Raw genomic sequence first — 17,999 nt, forward strand, 5'->3', positions numbered from 1 at the left:
AAATATCTAAAGTATATCAACTACATTTTATAAATGTTTAGTAGCACCAGACTTATCAGTTCTAGAAAGTTTGGGAAAACATTGCTGGTACAATTGTAACAGGAATATGTTTTTTTTAGTGCCCAGAAACTTTTGAGCAACAACTTACTGGTTTGTTATTTCTCACATTGTGAGTTATTCGTGCTCAAAGTAGAGCTCCTGTATTTTCCAGGTTCCCTTTCAAATGAGAAGCAGACATATAACCTAGATTTCATCCATCAAGACTAATGCAAGAGTTGGAGGCAGAAGTGAGCACCATGAGGCAGAAGTCCACGACCAGGAGTTTGAATGCCAGGCAGGCTTGTTGGCAGCAGCACCTAGAGTCTTCACAGGAAACTGTGGCAAACCACAGGCAGCAGAGGCAGTCCCAGTTGCATTGTTCCTGTCTGTGTAACATCCTAGCTTGGTTCTCCAGCCCTCCTGGAGTTCCTACGCGTTGCCCGATGTTTTCTACAAATCTCTTTATGCTTCAATTAGCCAGGGTAAGTTCTGTTTTCATCGAATTGGTAAGTGTTAGGGGAAGTAATTGCAAGCAACAAATCATCAAGGAAATGAGAATCTCGGATTGGTTACCTGAGCCAGTCAAAAAATACAATAACTAAATAAACAAATAAATTTAGGAGTCCCCAAATTCCCAAGTAACCATGACCCAGGCCACAGAATAGAACATTACCAGTACCCAGAAGCACTTCTCTCTGGGCTGTCTATCTCTTCCCAAGAGGTACTCTCTTGACCTCTGATACCAAAGATAGGTTTGCCTTTTAAACTTTATATAAAGGAACTCATGCATTATGTATACTCTATTGTGATTAGCTTCTTTTTCTCAATATCACGTTGACCAACATTGTATATGGCCATATTAATTGTCGTTGCTGTATAGTAGTCCTTTGTATGACCACATCACAGTATTTTCCTAGTCATTATACCATTGATGGACATTTAGGCTGTTTTTACTGCTTGACTATTATGAATAATGCTGAAATGTACTCTTTTGTAGATGCCTTTTGGTGCATATTTGTATATGGATCTATGTATATGTAGAAGTGAAATTTCTAGGGCATAGAATATGTTTATATTCAGCATTAGGAAGTAATACCAGAGTTTTCTGAGGTGATCATACCAAGTTACACTTTTCCCATCAGTGTATGAAAATCCTAATTGTGCTGTATCCTTGCTGACTCCTATCAAGCCACAGTCTTTTGAGCTTGTGTCTTTCTTTCAAAATTTTAGTCATTCTGATGGGTATGTAGTGATAGCTCATCATAGTTTGAATTTGCATTTCTCTGATGTCTAATGAGGTAGAGCATCTTTCCATACAGTGGTCTGATATTTGTAAATTCTCTTTTCTGAAGTGACCAAGTTTCTTGATCATTTCACTCCTTGGTTATCTGTCTTTTTCTTACAGACTAGTAAGACACAAACTCTTTATTGGTTATATTTGGTGCAAATATCTTCTTTCACTCTGAGGATTTCCTTTACACTCTCCTAATGGTGTTTTTTTGATGAACAGGGTTTCTTAATTTTAATATAATCCAATTTGTAGTTGAGTTTTAAGGAAGTGAGGACCTGGTTCGCATGACAGGATGGGATGCTGATGACCCATGGCAAGCAGGGGCGAAGTGGCCTTAAATTTCAGCTGCAGCTGCATGGAAAGAAGTACAAAGTCTGAGCAAAGGGAGTGGCTTCTGACAACAAAAATTCTGAAGATACTGAGGAACACAAGGGCTTTAGGGTAGAATGGCTGCTTCTAATCACGTCAGAGAGCTTACAATAAAGCAATAGTGAGCTCAAGGTTTTAAATCTTTGGGTAAAATCTCTGTCAAAAAGTCAGGAGCCTTTTATACTTTCCTAAGATAATACATTTTCTCTTGTATCCACAAGGCTGTTCCGGCCATAAACCAAACAACATTTGATCGTATAGATCGATGAATTATACTGCAGACTGAATTTAAAGAATTTATATAAATTTATGAATTCACAACCAGCGAAAATTATGGAATTGATTGGGAAACAGACCCTGAGAATTGAAATTGGGATGTTTGGGAAGATTTAAATGATTTACTGAATCCTCAAATCCCTAAATACATAAAACCCACTGACGCTCTCTCATTTCACTCTTTTTTCTTTTTCCCTTTTTTTTTTTTTTTTTTTTGAGACAGAGTTTCACTCTTGTTGCCCAGGCTGGAGTACAATGGCTCAATCTCGGCTCACTGCAACCTCTGCCTCCTGGGTTCAAGCGATTCTCCTGCCTCAGCCTCCTGAGTAGCTGGGATTACCTACGCGTGCCACCATGCCTGACTAATTTTGTATTTTTAGTAGAGACCGGGTCTCTCCATGTTGGTCAGGCTGATTTCAAACTCCCGACCTCAGGTGATCCGCCCACCTGGGCCTCACAAAATTCTGGGATTACAGGTGTGAGCCACTGCGCTGGCCCTTTTTTTTTTTTTTTTAAGACAGAGTCTGGCTCTGTCACCAGTCACCAGGCTGGAGTGCAGTGGTGTGATCTCAGCTCACTGCCACCTCCACCTCCCGGGTTCAAGTGATTCCCCTGCCTCAGCCTCCCGAGTAGCTGGGATTACAGGCATGCGCCACCATGCCCAGCTAATTTTTTGTATTTTAGTAGAGACAAGGTTTCACCATGTTGCCCAGGATGGTCTCGATCTCCTGACCTCGTGATCTGCCTGCCTTGGCCTCCCAAAGTGCTGGGATTACAGGCATGAGCCACTGTGCCCAGCCTTCAGTCTTTTTTCAAATGTCAGTGTCTTCAGTGTAATCTTTCCTCACTCCTTATTCCTCCTCCCCAAATCTAGGACAGGCTCCTTGCTAATACATTCTTATTGAACCATGCATGTTGCCTTCACTGCATTTATTTCTGTGTGCAATTATATTCTGGCTTTTTTGGTGATTATTGATTAATGTTCATATCTCACCAGAAATTCTAAGTTGTATCAGAGCAGAGACCATGTTTGTTGTTGTTTATCATCATATCTTCAGCATTTAGCATGTGCCTATTGATTAAAAGGAACAAACTTCAGTTTATTCTTGAAGATGGAGATGATGACTACTTCACAGGCACTTTGCAAGGTCTGATGACACTGACAATACACTGAACAAAGGGCACAGGAAGAGGAGCCTGCAAAAAAAAAAAAAAAAAACAACCAAGGGTCATCAGCAGAGTAACAGGAGAAAGAAGAGTTAACGTGTGATGGAATCCTTGGGAAAGCATGAGTCAAGAAGTATAGTATAGACAATTCAGATAACCAAAGAGTTACTTCCAAAAGGATGAATGTATTTATAGGCAAGGCCATGGAAATAAGGTATAATTTGCATAAAAAGCCAGAGTTTTGATAATAAAATCTTTCTGCTAAGTATTAATTTGGATTTGAATAAAGAGGAAAAGCCACATAAATTGCATTATTGGGAAAGTATTAATATACTAAAACTCCCCAAGCAGATAAATAGTATTGATTATCTTTTTCACCTCAAAACTGTTACAGAGTTAGAATAAAGTAGAGATGAGGGATATTGGCAGGCCAGAGACATAGCAAATACATTCTTGAGCCATCTTGGAAACAATTTATTTATAGAAGGCAGAGTGTAGAATGCATGGAATTACTATCTAATTTCTGACTATGATCAGAATCTTTGAGTATGAAACTATGTAAATCCAGTTAGATGGAAGGATAAAGGACTTCAAGGGTTCAATTCTACTGCCTGATGGGACCCTAAGATTAGTTCAGATTTTAAAAGAATATGCTATAATAATACTTTTATACTTTTAAATTGCCTAGTGACATAAAAAAGTCACATGTTTGTCTTCTTTTATCCCCACCATAATTCTGTGAGACAGAAGTTAGCTTGTGTATTTTAAAGGTAAGAAACTTACAAATCAGGGAGATGAATTGAGTAAACAGAAATCAAGAGCTTGTCAGGGATAGAGTTTCTGAGAAGCAGTAGATGGAAGAGCCAGCATGAGAAAACCCTAGATCAGTAAGAAGATGTGGACTTAAGGTCTGGATGAATATAATTGATAATTTCACTAATAATGAAAAGTAATTAATGCTAATGTTACAGCTTCATTAAGGACATTCTTAGGTTGTTTCAGGATAAACCATGAGATTCAAAAGAATTATTCAACAATTTGAAAATTTCAGAGCCACTTGCGTTTGTTGCCAACCATTCATATAAAAGAAAATCTTCAACAATGAGTTGATGCTCACCCTGGTCAAATACAAGCAAAACGCAAGTTTAATACTGTCAGTAGATTCACTCATCTATAAGACAAAATACAATTCTGTAGATAATATATTTTTCCCCAATTTTTATTTTAAGTTCAGGGGTACATATGCAGGATGTGCCAGTTTGTTATGTAGGTAAACATGTGCCACAGTGGTTCACAGCACAGAGCATCTCGTCACCTAGGTATTAAACCTAGCATCCATTAGCTATTCTTTCTGATGCTGCAGATGATATATTAACATAGTCTTCATGTTTACAACTAAAACTGTAATGGCACGTGTTTCTCTATTCCTGAAAAATGTCACTGTCGAAATTCCTTTTACTAACTTTTTATGCAGCAGGCACTCGGCAAGGTAAACAATACAAGGCTTTACTGGTGTCTCAGCTACCATGTGTGCTCCTTCAGTCAATGCAACATGTAACTTAGCCTAACTTAGCCTTTAAATACCTCAGTGGCTTTTTCACATCTAGTTTGAAAAGTTATAACTTTTTTTGGTCTCTAGAGAGTGCTTGTCTATTTTTAAAATATCCAATTCCTGGCTGGGCATGGTGGCTCACTCCTGTAATCCCAGCACTTTGGGGGGCTGAGGTGGGCGGATCACTGTGTCAGGAGATCGAGACGATCCTGGCTAACACGGTGAAACCCTGTCTCTCCTAAAAGTACAAAAAATTAGCCAGGCGTGGTGGCAGACGCCTGTAGTCCCAGCTACTCGGCAGGCTGAGGCAGGAGAATCACTTGAACCCGGGAGGCGGAGGTTGCAGTGAGTCGAGATCGTGCCACTGCACTCCAGCCTGGGTGACAGAGCCAGACTCTGTCAAAAAAAAAAAAAAAAAAAAAATTCCAACTCCCCCTACCCTCCCGCTCCTGCTTATTTAATTCAAAATGATGCTGCAACTTAATTGGCACCATAATATTATTCTAAAGGGTACTGTTGCACGAAACACAAAAAGTAAATTCTTTTTTTTTTCTTTTTATACTCAAGAGTGGTCTGAAGTAAGTTATTACTTTGGAAAGACAGCTTTTATCATATTTTATTTCTTATTTGCTGGTTTTCTTGGAATCTATTCCTTCCTTCCATGAGTCAAGAGAACCCTAGGATATGACAGTTTCATCTTTTTCAACATATCGAGACATAGGTGGTACAACCATGGGTTGAGAAAGTGAGTCTTTTAGTTTAACTCACTAATCTACCACTAAATATAGATTTATTTATAGTATATCATTCATTCATTTTAAAATAAGATCTTATAAAATTCTAAAATATGTTTTATATAAATTTAAAAATTTAGAAAATGTTACAAAAACAATTCAAAAGTACTATTACCAACTAAGACAACAAAGTTTATTCTTGATGTGTTTTTGCATACAAAGAAAACTTCAGGATTTCAAAATAACAATTTATTGGATGATAATGAGGATACAGAGATCATAGCCAAAGAAATACCATAACAGCACAGAAAAAATGCTGAGAAAAAATAGAGTTAATATTTGAACATGCACATATACCTTGAACCTACTACTTTAGAAAATCCTAGAAAACACAAGAATATCAAAGCATTATTCCATTGCTGTCAAAGTGATGACATACCAGGCCATGTAGCCTTTGAAAAATTCTGCTCTGCACTCTGGAGAGAATGAGAGTGAAACGCAAATAACATCTTAGTGTTCCTATGAAAATAGTTTTGACGTGGTTTATCCCTCAAAAAGTCTCAGGAATCCAGATCACACTTTGAGAACCACCACTTAAACTCTAGATCCCACAGCTTCACATGTATTTTGGGCAAAATTTTGGAATATCTTGGAGCCCCTAACATTGTTTCTTCCAGTGACCTTTAATAAAGACACATATCCAAGTGGCCATACACTCTAACGGAGGTGGTTTTGTGAGAGACTGATGAAATTGTCTTCTGCCTAATGTGTCTCTTGGAGGAGACTTGGGACACTCAGACTACTGGTTCAAAACCAGATCTATGAAACCACCTTCCCAAAATAACACTGTTCTCCTTCGTGCTTTGGATAGAAATCAATCATCAGTGTTTTCTAGGGAATACGTGGCAGTGGCATGCAGGTATCACATGTGATGACAAGTGTTATTTATACCTATCAAAGCAAACATCTTTAAAAGGAAATTGTCTCTCCAATTATTGCAGTTTTACAATTTTCGTTAAAAGGTAATTGTCTCTCCAAACCTTGAGTTTTACAATTTCCATTATCTTTTAAATTTTGTAGCTTTAATATTTGCTTATCTGCCTGCCCCTGACATTCCTGAGCTACAATAATCCAGAAAGCTCAACAGATCTGTCCCAAGGTTCACCTAACCTAGTACCTAACCTCATGTTTGTTTTACATGCATTAGACAATTCTGGGAAAATTGAAGTGCAGATTCCTAGTGTAGAATTTGAGTGGACATTTTAATTAATTAATTAATTTTGGTTAAGCACTCTTGTCTGATATTTTCTTCAGGTGATGGACTACACTTTTGAGAAACAATGGTGTTCTTCCTGTGCACCTCTGACTTGAATATACCGATCTGAACCTCTGCCAGTGGAGAATCTAACCGCCTTCAAAACAATATCACTTTCATTCAATAATAAACATACCCAAGCTTTGATGCTTAGCCTCACCCTAGCTCTTCTTCTGAGTCCTTGTTCTGAATGATGCTATCATTTTGTCTAAATTCAAAATCAATCTCTGTTCTTAGTGATAGCTTGATTTCTATTATAATATTTCAAAATTTTTAGATTGTGATTTTATTTGACCTAGCTTGAGAAGGATTAATGCCTAAATAAATCTCTTACACTTTCAGCTTTCCTGAAATCCCATGGAACCCACAATTGCTCTCAAAAGCGTCAAAAAATAGTGATGAAAATGTTAACTCTGATGCTGTTCTGGAACTGAAAGCAGATATTGACCTTGGATAAACGTGCTGGATTTTTGCTATTGAATGTATTGGGCGCAATTCAAGGTACACATTCATTCCAGAATGTACTCAATAAAAATAAGAAATTTGCATGTCTTAGAGGGACATGGACACAGTCTTTATCCTCAGTTGCAGACTGGTTGTTTTCAAAAATTAAGTGTTAATAATTTGCTTACAGTTCTTGCTCATATATGGTAACTTGCAAATTGTCAAGACTGACTTTAGCTGGAAAACTCCTGGAAGTGTCAACCTACTCTCAAAATAAATGGTTTTCACAGCTATAATTTTATACAAAAATTTTGAGGGGTATAAAGGATCAATCCTTTTCATTAGCATTGTGCTTCATTTAAATTACATTTTCAAGAGAGTTAATGAGCTGACATGCTATTGTCAAACTGAACAACAAAACAAAACAAACCCCAGTCCCTTGAACAGAACTTATTTCAAGATTGTTTTGAAATAGTTTTCCACTTATAAGGTATGTGAACTATAGAATTTGTATTTTTATTTAGTCAAAAACATGTGGTTGTTGAAATAGTCCTTAATTTATTTTATTGGCTATATTGATTTTCTCACTTTAAAACATCTAATAACAATTACTCACTGTTTGTTCTGGAACATTATGAACATCAACAAGGACCTTTCCCTTAAAAAGTAATGGTGTCCTAATGTATGTTACAGGTTGATGGGTGCAGCAAACCACCATGGCACATGTACACGTATATAACAAACATGCACGTTCTGCACATGTATCCCAGAACTTACAAAGTATTTTTTTAAGTAATGGTGTCTGAAAAAGGAGGAAAGCTTGGTATAAAGACTGAGGCTGTTCTGGTGCCAAAATAGAGAACAAAAAAATAGAGTCCATTTTTTGAGTGGTAACCATAATGAAGTCAGTCTTAGACATACTGCTACTGAGACAGCTCTACAACACATAGGAGAAAAGGTCCAATGGGCCATAGGAAATCAGAACTCAGGCTCAGAAATGAGTCTGGACTGGATGTCTATATTTGAGGATTGGGCTAGAGATGATTATTACGTACAGCTTGCTCACACCACCAACACCTCCCACAGCTCCTGACCCTGTTGATGAGATTCTGAGGGAGGAGATGTCCTAAGGTGGCAAAACTACAAACACACCTGTTACCTGTTTTTCATGGCTTAGTTCCAATAGGGCTATTTTAACCAAATTCTCCCTGTCAATTAAATTTGAATTAAGAAACAAGAAATACAAAATGTGTTTACACATTGGAAGAGAAAGGTCAAGGGAAGATGTTATGAGACAGAGTCAAGGCTCACAGGGCTGTGACAAACCAAAACCACATGTGAACCAAAGTCATAAGTGAGAAGAACTCTATTAACTAGAGAAAGCCCAATGAAGGCAGGACAGAAACAAGGGCATCTACTAGATGTGGCTGAAACATGTCAACAAAAGAATGATCCTGTGAAAATGATTGTAAGAAATAAGAAAAACCCAAAAGTGGTTTTTCTTTTCTTACACAGTCATACTCATCACACTTCCGACATCAACTGCGACAAAGAAAGAACCAGCGTTTTTCCTACTCTGTATCTCAATATAGATCACCTCTTGTCATCAAAATGAGTGAGCATTTATTTTCACCAGCAACCAGTTCTGTGGCAGACCCTCCAGCAGACATCAGCTAAGTGTCTTCTAATTCAATTCAACTCTGGCACTATTTACCTGGAGATAGCATCTGATCCCACGGGTTAAGGGCTTAGTCTGCTATGACTGCCTCCTACTTCAGGTCCCACTTGCAGGCACAGGTTTCCACCTGTACTTCTGACCAACCAGCTATAAATCAGGTTCCACAGACCCCCTTCTTGGGTTCAATTAATTTTCTAGAGTCTCACAGAACTCAGGAGAACACTTTGCCAATATTAACCCATTCGTTAGAGAGAATATCACAAAGGATATAAACGAACAGCCAGATGAAAAAGATACTCAGGGTGAGGTATGGGAGAAGAGGCAAGGAACTTCCATGCCCTCTCCAGGTGTGCCACCCTCCAGGAGCCTCTACATGTTCATCTCTCTGGAAGCTCAATTGAATCCTGTTCTTCTGGGTCTTTATGAAGGTCTCATTACTTAGCTATGATTGATTATATCATTGGTCATTGGTGTCAACTCGACCTTCAACCCCTTGGGGAGTGGAGCTGAAAATCCCAACCCTCTAATAATGCCTTAGTCTTTCCAGTGACCAGCCCTCATCCTGAAGCTACCTAGGGGGTCCAAGTCACCAGTCATCTCATTAGTACACAAAAAACACTCATCACCTTAGAGATTCCAAGGATTTTAGGAGCTGTGTGCCAGGAAATAAGGGCAAATACAGATTTTACAGTTCACAAGGATGAACTCAACAATAGTGTCCACAGGTCACATTGACCTCCAGAACCATAGTTCAGTTTCATGATTGTGGATTTAGCTTTATGCTGGGTCATGATTTCATCTTCATAGGGTACATACTCCTACTCATTTCAGATACATCTTTGGCTTAATCATTCGCTCAGCAAACATTCTTCAGCACTTACTATGTGTAAGGCGCTTTGAAGATCAAGAAAGAAAAAGACATAGTCATTGACTTCAATGACGCAATCTAATAGGGCAGATAAAACATAAAAGTGATTATATGAGAGTTAGCCAAAGTGCTATAGAAATGAAAAAGAGAATACATTTATTTCCAACTAGTAGGAAGAGAGATGTCTTCATGAATTCAAACACATTCGACCTGAGCATTGAAGGACATTGAAAGATTAGTAGAATTTGAACTTGCCAGGGAAGGGTGAGAAAGAATTAAGGTGGAAGCAAAAGCATGAAGAAATCCTTGGAGACAGAGGCCTGGGGCATGTGCTGGAATGACAGGTTGACTGTGGACCAGTTCTTTAACCATATAAGAATTCTGGATCATTCTGTCAACAAAAGAAGAGCAAGAATGGTATCTTGGATATTTTCTTGGAAATCTGTTTTTTTGTTGTTGTTTTTTTTTTTCAAAATTAGGAGCCATGTATTAGTTTTACATATTACCCAAAGGGAAGGAAAGGAGATCTTTCCCTAAATTATTCATCAATGGTGAGTATAAGTGTGTATATGTCTTCTTCTTATTAACAAACTATAAAATTAGACATCAAGTTATTAATTAAATTTATAAATGGTCACCAGTACTCACACAAAGTAAACAGATTCAGTTATTTGGCCCTGGCCACTTTTGCCTACTTGAGCTGGTCACACAATTTGTATGCTGAATACATGAAAGCTTTCTGCAAAACCACAGGAGAGCAGTCAAATCAGCTATGGCCAACAACCACTAGATATCTTCTACTCAAAGTTTTTTTGCTTGTTTTCTGAGCAAATGTGTTATCTGAGAGTAAAGATTAATTTACATTAAGACTTCTAAAATATACCTAGCTATATACTCTGCTAAGGAATGCAACAAGAAATGTCATGCGTGTCCCCAAATACAGGAGTTGAAATATACAAACTAGAAATATCTACACTTATATATAAATATGCATAGCAATTTACTTAAAAGATATTAGCAATGACTTAAGATCAAGGATTAACAAGTAGATATTTTTTACTGACGTTTCTCTACTAAGTCCCCATAATTTTTTTGCCATAGGGAAGAGAGAGCCCAGAGGTGTTTTATGGCAGTCAAGTTCACTCCTGGTCTCTTATTACTGTTGTCAACCAGAATATCTTTTCTGGTGGGAGATGATGATGGCAAGCAAACTGGAAAACACGTGAATTTGACTGTTAGCCCGCTTGTGTTAGTTCGTTCTCACAATACTATACAGATACTACCTGAGACAGGGTAATTTTTAAACAAAAGAGGTTTAATTGTGAGGGTCTGCGTGACTGGAGGGGCCTCAGGAAACGTACAATCATGGCGGAAGGTGAAAGAGAAGCAAGGCACATCTTACCTGGTGGCAGGAGAGAAAGAGACACAGAGAGAGAGAGAAAGGGGGAGCCCCAAACACTTATCAAACAACCAGATCTCGTGGGAATTCACTCACTATCACAAGAACAGCATGAGGGAAATTGTCCCATGATCCAGTCACCTCCCACCAGGTTCCTCCCTCAACACATAGAGATTACAATTCAGATTACAATTTGAAATGAGATTTGCAAGGGGGCACAGCCAAACCATATCACCCCCAAACTTAGTAGATGTTAGGGTTGATATATTTTGAGACACATGGAAGCTTTCTTTAGTCAAGGGACTTCTGGGGATTCATTAGCTGAGATTCCTCCGCTGAAATAGCCAACAGGGAGTCCTCCGCAGGGGAGTGAATCATGCTTCAATCCATTCTTCAGAGTCCACCACCTCGCCCTGCTTAAACCAGCATTGGCTTCCACATTTCTTTTTGATTTTTAAGTTGAAAATAGAACGCTGAGAATAATGTAGAGTAATATAGAAGTTTAATAAATATAAAGATAAAGCCTGTGTTTCTAGTATCTGATCATGAAATAGGACATTATCAGTTCAGCACCCTGGAAACTCTCCTTGAAATCCTCCCTTATCATAACTCTCTTTTGTTAAGTAACCACTACCTTATCTTCTGTGAGGGTATTTCCTTCCAATTCTCCCAAAATATTTCCTCTCAAGTGCTAATTTTTGTAAACTTGACCATTCACGTACGCCTCTCTAAACAATACTGCTGAGTTTTAGATGAATTAAAGTTACAGAAATGGTATCACATTAAGTCTCTTTTCTGGGTCTTCCCACTCAACATTATGTTCTTAAATGCTTTCATTTTGTTGCAGGTAGATGCAGTTCATTCATTTCCATTATGTTCATATACCAAAATAAATGATCTATCCTAATTATTCCATTAGGATTGGATATGTGGGTTATTTCTAGTTTGGGACTACTACTAAGAATTGGTGCAATGAAGGCTCTTGTCTGGAAACCTTGGCACAAATATGCTTACATGGCTCTGGAGGATATACCTGAATGTGAGATTGCTGAGTCACAGAGAATGTATGTTATATTCAACTCTATTAGACAACACCAAACTATGTTTCAAAGTGACAGCACCCACTGACATGCTTACAAGCCAAGAATGAGAATTCTAGTTGCTTCATATCCTGATCAAGGCTTGGTATTTTCAGATTTTTTAATTGTTGCAAGTATATCTCTTCTCGGGCCACCAATTATTGATTTTTCCACTGCTTTTGGAGGACTTGCCAGAATACACAGACAAGGATTTAGAGAATTGGGGTGACCTTCTGAAGTAGAATGATTTGTTATATTTCCCCTGTTTTCTTATTTAACATCATATTCTAACCATCAAAGCAAATTTTGATGATGAGCTTCAGTGGTATTATATAAACTTATAAAAAGAGTAAGACAGTCAAGGAGAGAAGTGCAGAATACATTGTGCTTCCAGGAAACACTGCAAAACAATACTAGTATTTCGTTCTTTTTTAAAAGTCCTATCATTACTTGCTTGATACGGTTTGGCCATGTCCTCACCTAAATCTCATCTTGAATTATAGTTCCTATAATCCCCACGTGTCATAGGAGGGACCTGGCGGGAGGTGATTGAATCATGGGGGCAGTTACCCCCATGCTACTGTTCTCGTGATAGTGAGTGAGTTCTCCTGAGATCTGATGGTTTTATAAGGGTTTCCCCCCTTGCCTGCCACCATGTGAAGAAGGGTATGTTTGCTTCCCCTTCTGCCATGATTGTGAGGCTTCTCCAGTCATGTGGAACTGTGAGTCCCTTACATCTATGTTTCTTTATAAATTACCCAGTCTTGGGTGTGTCTTTGTTAGCAGTGTGAGAATGGACATATACGATACTGCAGTGATTTAGTCTGGAGTTGGCCAAGAGGAATTTAGCTGTAACAAATCTTCATTTTCTTGAGGGCCTACTTGCTCCCCACCTGCCCACTCCTATGATTCTGTGATTCACTAAGAAGTGACACCACATACAGAAAACACCCCAGGGCAGCACGCTCAGACTGCACAGTGGCCAAGAGAAATGGCCACTTCATCTTCACTCAGTGGTGGAATTTGTTGGGAAGTTTGGGGAACTGGACGTATACTAAAAGGGAGAGATGCTGATAAACCGAGGTGAGGATCATTGGTTGGGTGTAGCATGTGATGTTTGAGTGAAGGTGACAAGTCAGGAGGGGACAATAGGTCAATGGAAACATGAAGAAAAGGTTACTCTGCAAGTTGAAGGTGGCTCAGAGGATCAAAAACACTTTAAAAAAACATGCAGACTGCTGATTCACACTCACTGCATTTCACTAAGATTTTTAGAGAACTGTCCAAATGTTTCAACACCTGCTTCACATGAGGGAAAATCCTCTTGTAAACAATAGTGAGTCATTACCTAGGGCCTGTGAGAACGGTGCTCTGGTGTATATGCACATTTGCTCCAGGTTCCCTTTGATGGACAGTGACTAAAAATAGAATCTAACCTTCTTTGCCCCAGAAATGTTTGCCGAAAAAGGGAAAATTGTAGGTGAAAAAAAAAATAATAAAAACATGACATGTATTATATACCTAAGCACATAAATAAATCTATCCCTTATGTATTTGTGTAGCTGGAAAACATGATAATTACATTTCCAAATGGTTACTGAATCCCCTGCAAATGTATACTTAAAAAATCATAGCAATGAACAGAGACTGGATGGCTCATTAGTTGTGAGAAATAAAGGCATTCCATTTAGATCACCTATTCCAAGGAGAATGAGACCAGAAGCAACTTGACTAAACAGCAAAAAGGCATCCTTTGTGACTAGTGAGATCACAAAACACAGTTTTTAGTATTATTTGCAATTTTTAGTATTATTATCCACTTATTCACTCTTTCAGCCAATGGTTATTAAGTGTTACGTGACAGGTATGTTGATACGATAAAAGCTGGAAATACTAAGATGACTAAACATTGCCCCATTGCATAGGGAAAGAGAAGCAGATTACCTAAATTATAATACAATATCATGAAGGCTGAAAATGTGTAAGAAGCTATACAGAGGAGAAAAAGAATATAAACTAAAGTTATTTGTAATAATGCCTTACGTTTGAATAGCTCTAAATGATTGGGCCAAAATAGCAGCTTGGCTAAAACTATGCTAGATGGCCCAGTACTTTAATCCAAATGACAACTTAGTTAAAGAAATAATAATTACTAATGTTTTAAAGAATGACAATGTTGTTGCACCAAGGGGTTTGCAACTCTTTATATAGATTTTTAATATTTTTGCCCATGTTCAGAGCTTTTCCCTCAATCTTTTAAATTTCTAACTTATTTTAGACAACTCCTTTAAAAAGAAAGCTTCATGAGGTCAGGTCATATGTCATTTTTGTTTACAATTTTATTTCTGATACTTATTGCAGTGCCTGACACACAGTAGTTTTTCAGTGTATTTAGTTAAGAAGTGAATGAGGCCAGGCGCAGTGGCTCACACCTGTAATCCCAGCACTTTGGGAGGCTGAGGCAGGCAGATCACAAGGTCAGGAGGTCAAGAGCAGCCTGATCAACATGGTGAAACCCCGTCTCTACTAAAAATACAAAAATTAGCCAGATGTGGTGGCGTGTGCCTGTAATCCCAGCTACTCAGGAGGCTGAGGCAGGAGAATTGTTTGAATCTGGGAAGTGGAATTTGCAGTAAGCCAAGATCACACCACTGCTCTCCAGCCTGGGTGACAGAGTGAGACTCCGTCTCAAAAAAAAAAAAAAGAGTAGTGAATGAATAATTTCACTGTGCACAATTTATAAGCAGTAGGAGTTCATATCTTCTAGCACAGCTGTTTCAGGCACATTCCTCACTTCCATCTGATATGTGTGATACTGCACTTTTGGGATCATTGTAGGATATCCTAGAAATTCAGTTCCAAGCCCCAAGCAACCCATTTTCAGGACATTAGGACATTTGATGTTTCCATTCATCCCGTGTATACAAACCTAACCATGACTGTATGATTTTTAAAGATCTCTACTATGGTGTGTATATGTTCACATCAGTTGTCTCCAGGGAAGGGAACTGGATGTTTGGAAGACAAGAGTGGGAGGGAGATTTTCTTTGTTTTACTGTATACTGTTTTAAATAGTTTGACTGTTGTACCATGTGAGTCTATTACCTTTTTTAAAAAATGAATTTTTAAAAATGTGCTTCTATAAGCACTGTGATATTTTGCTAAATTTGTGTTGTCTTTCAGGGAATTCCAACAGATAACCTATATAAGCACTGAATACTAGACTTTATTGAGATCATTTTAAGTTAATGTTTATTTCTCTCTCTCTTTTTTTTTTTTTTTTTTTGAGTCAGAGTCTCTTGCTCTGTCGCCTAGGCTGAAGTGCAATGGCATAATCTTGGCTCACTGCAACCTCCACCTTCCGGGTTCAAGCAATTCTCCTGCCTCAGCCTCCTGAGTAGCTAATTTGTTGTTCAAAATAATGTAATCGCGGTACAAGTTTTGAAATGATTTGAATATAATACAATTCCCTCTTTCCTGAGTGGTAATTTTGGGAAAAAATCACTTTCTATTTGACATATTTACCAATCTGTGGCCAGTGCAGAGTAATTATTAATCATAATTCATGCAAATATCCTGCTTTGGCCATTGAAAATGTTGAAACAGATAATAAAATGCATCTACCCTTGTATAATGAAAGTGATAAAATAATATGGCCATTTGATCAATTTTTGATCTCTTCCCTAGTCTGATAGGCCAAACTGATGAACGCACCAAGGAAGTACCATTTTAAACATCGCTTTTTATTTATTTGATCACATACCACACCTCAGATATACAATATCCATATGGAATAGAGACATTTTAAAGGCTATGAAAGCTTTATTAAGTCATAGTTTCTCTTTCAATGGTACTTTTCCTTCCTAAAACATTTTAGGATCCAGCGAATGAATTAGGTGACCTATGGAGGCTTTTACATTTTAAAATACCCAGTCCATCAAGAAATAACAGGACACTCAATGACTACTGTCTCAGCTCAAAAAGATCTCCTGAACTATGTGCTCTCTCTGCTATTTTCTGGCTTTCTCCCCTATAATTCATACAGAGAATGCGTTTAGTGGTAGGAACGATTGCCAACATTTTAACCAAATTTTGCTCTCATTGCTAGACAAAGTGCTTGATGCCTTTTTTTGGTTTGAAAGTAAATGACATTCAGACACAGTTGCCTATTGATAGAGGAAGCCTTAGCTACAAAAGAATTGCTGTGTCCAATTACTGACTCAAATAAAGAAAAATAGAGAGCAAATGAAAAGTCACCTTAAAATGTGATTCAGACAAAGAATAATAAACAGTGCCATTATGCTCCTTTTAAAGAAATACACAAATGTGTTCAATATGCCTCTATTAGCACAATACAGTCTCGGATTTCAAATATACTTTCTAGTTCTTATGGGGCAAATGCCAAGCTCTCAATGAATCTATCCCCAAGAATTATATTTTTGTGTGTTTTTACTCCAGTGTGTCCTCAGAAAACAACAACTGGTTCCAAACCCCACTAATCCCATGGAAAATTGCTCAGGGCAAAACCATTACTAAAGCTCTCAAAAAGGCAGAGCTCACCAGCTGTGTGCCAAAGCCCCCTCCTCAGTGTTTACCTTAGAGTACCAGCAACCCCAAGAGGCGCAGCATTCTGCATATGGAGAGGAAGCCGCAGTCGTAGTTCCAATATTCCTGAGCTGCCACTGGGTGATTTAGAGGCACCCTCATACATATGATGTCATGCACTCATTTTTAAAATGTGACTTAGATCTGAGGCAATACATTATTTGCAATTTTATGTATCAGTAATGCCAGTTTACAAGGATGGTTTACTGTCCATGTATGTAGTCCAGGAAGTGGTGGCATTGAGCTTGGAGGATTGGAAAAATAAGCCCAGGTGACTGGAGTGTGAGAGGGCAGTAGCATAACTTAAGCCTTAGAAATCATGAAAAGATTTTGAACTTTATCTAAAGGTGATGGAAAGGCAAAGTGACAGAACACTTGGGTTTTAGGATTTCCCAGGATTCAGCGAGGAGAGGTAAGAGTTACTCCATGATACTTTCAGGCATTGAGTTGACTTGGGTAGTGCTGGCGAGTTCTCAGCCCTCACTACTTGTTAAATTCCCATCCCCACACCAGTTGTGTGAAAAATAAAGTGATATCTTCAGCATCTCTTCTGCTGCACAAAGGATCTAGAGATGTCAACACTAGAGAAGAATCTGTTAGTACTTCTGTTTTACTTTATTGTTTTCACATAATAAACTATGTGATAAACTGTGCCATAAGCTGACTATGGAAAGTCTCAGTCGAAAAGACTTCCCAGATTTAAAGAAAAAAATTCCATTTGCTCTGGATTTAAATCTCAAGAGGCCAGAGTTCTGTAAAATGAAATTTGTTGCAGCATATTTCACAGAGGGTTAATATAACTCATTGACATCATACATTTTATGTAGCCTTTAATGTTGCAATTCTCCACTGTAAAAATAGCCTTAATGAGAAGGTTAGAATAGTTTGGAATTGTTCATTCTAAGGGAGGAGTATAGCTGGGTTTACTTTCTGGAGAACCAACACCCCACTATGAAGAAAATGAGATTAAGTCAGAATGATAGCCACGCAGCATGGGAGATTCAAATATGCTATAGGGTTTTAGGTTCTTTGTTTGCTTGCTTGATTTTTAATAATAAACACATTATTCCATATGGTTAGGACAGAGAGGACTTCATCTTCTCTTTCCTACAAAAATCCCCCCATTTAGCAGTTTTCAACTGACTTGCTGGTTTCCAATGTACAGGATTAGAATTAGCAGTAG

At 38.1% G+C, this 17,999-nt stretch overlaps 1 long non-coding RNA gene across 1 annotated transcript; it reads right to left on the reverse strand.

Annotated features, from left to right (window-relative positions):
• Nucleotides 1-237: 237 nt before the first annotated feature.
• Nucleotides 238-16,877, reverse strand: LOC117071179. The gene is made up of 3 exons (XR_004432180.1): nt 16,807-16,877; nt 2,970-3,047; nt 238-1,681 (listed from the first exon to the last, which is right to left on the reverse strand). It is a non-coding gene; the product is annotated as an uncharacterized LOC117071179 (long non-coding RNA).
• Between the last annotated feature and the right edge of the window lie 1,122 nt (nt 16,878-17,999).

This window comes from Trachypithecus francoisi, unplaced genomic scaffold (genome assembly GCF_009764315.1).
Source record: "Trachypithecus francoisi isolate TF-2019V2 unplaced genomic scaffold, Tfra_2.0 Lachesis_group3, whole genome shotgun sequence".
Classification (NCBI taxonomy): Eukaryota; Metazoa; Chordata; class Mammalia; order Primates; family Cercopithecidae; genus Trachypithecus; species Trachypithecus francoisi.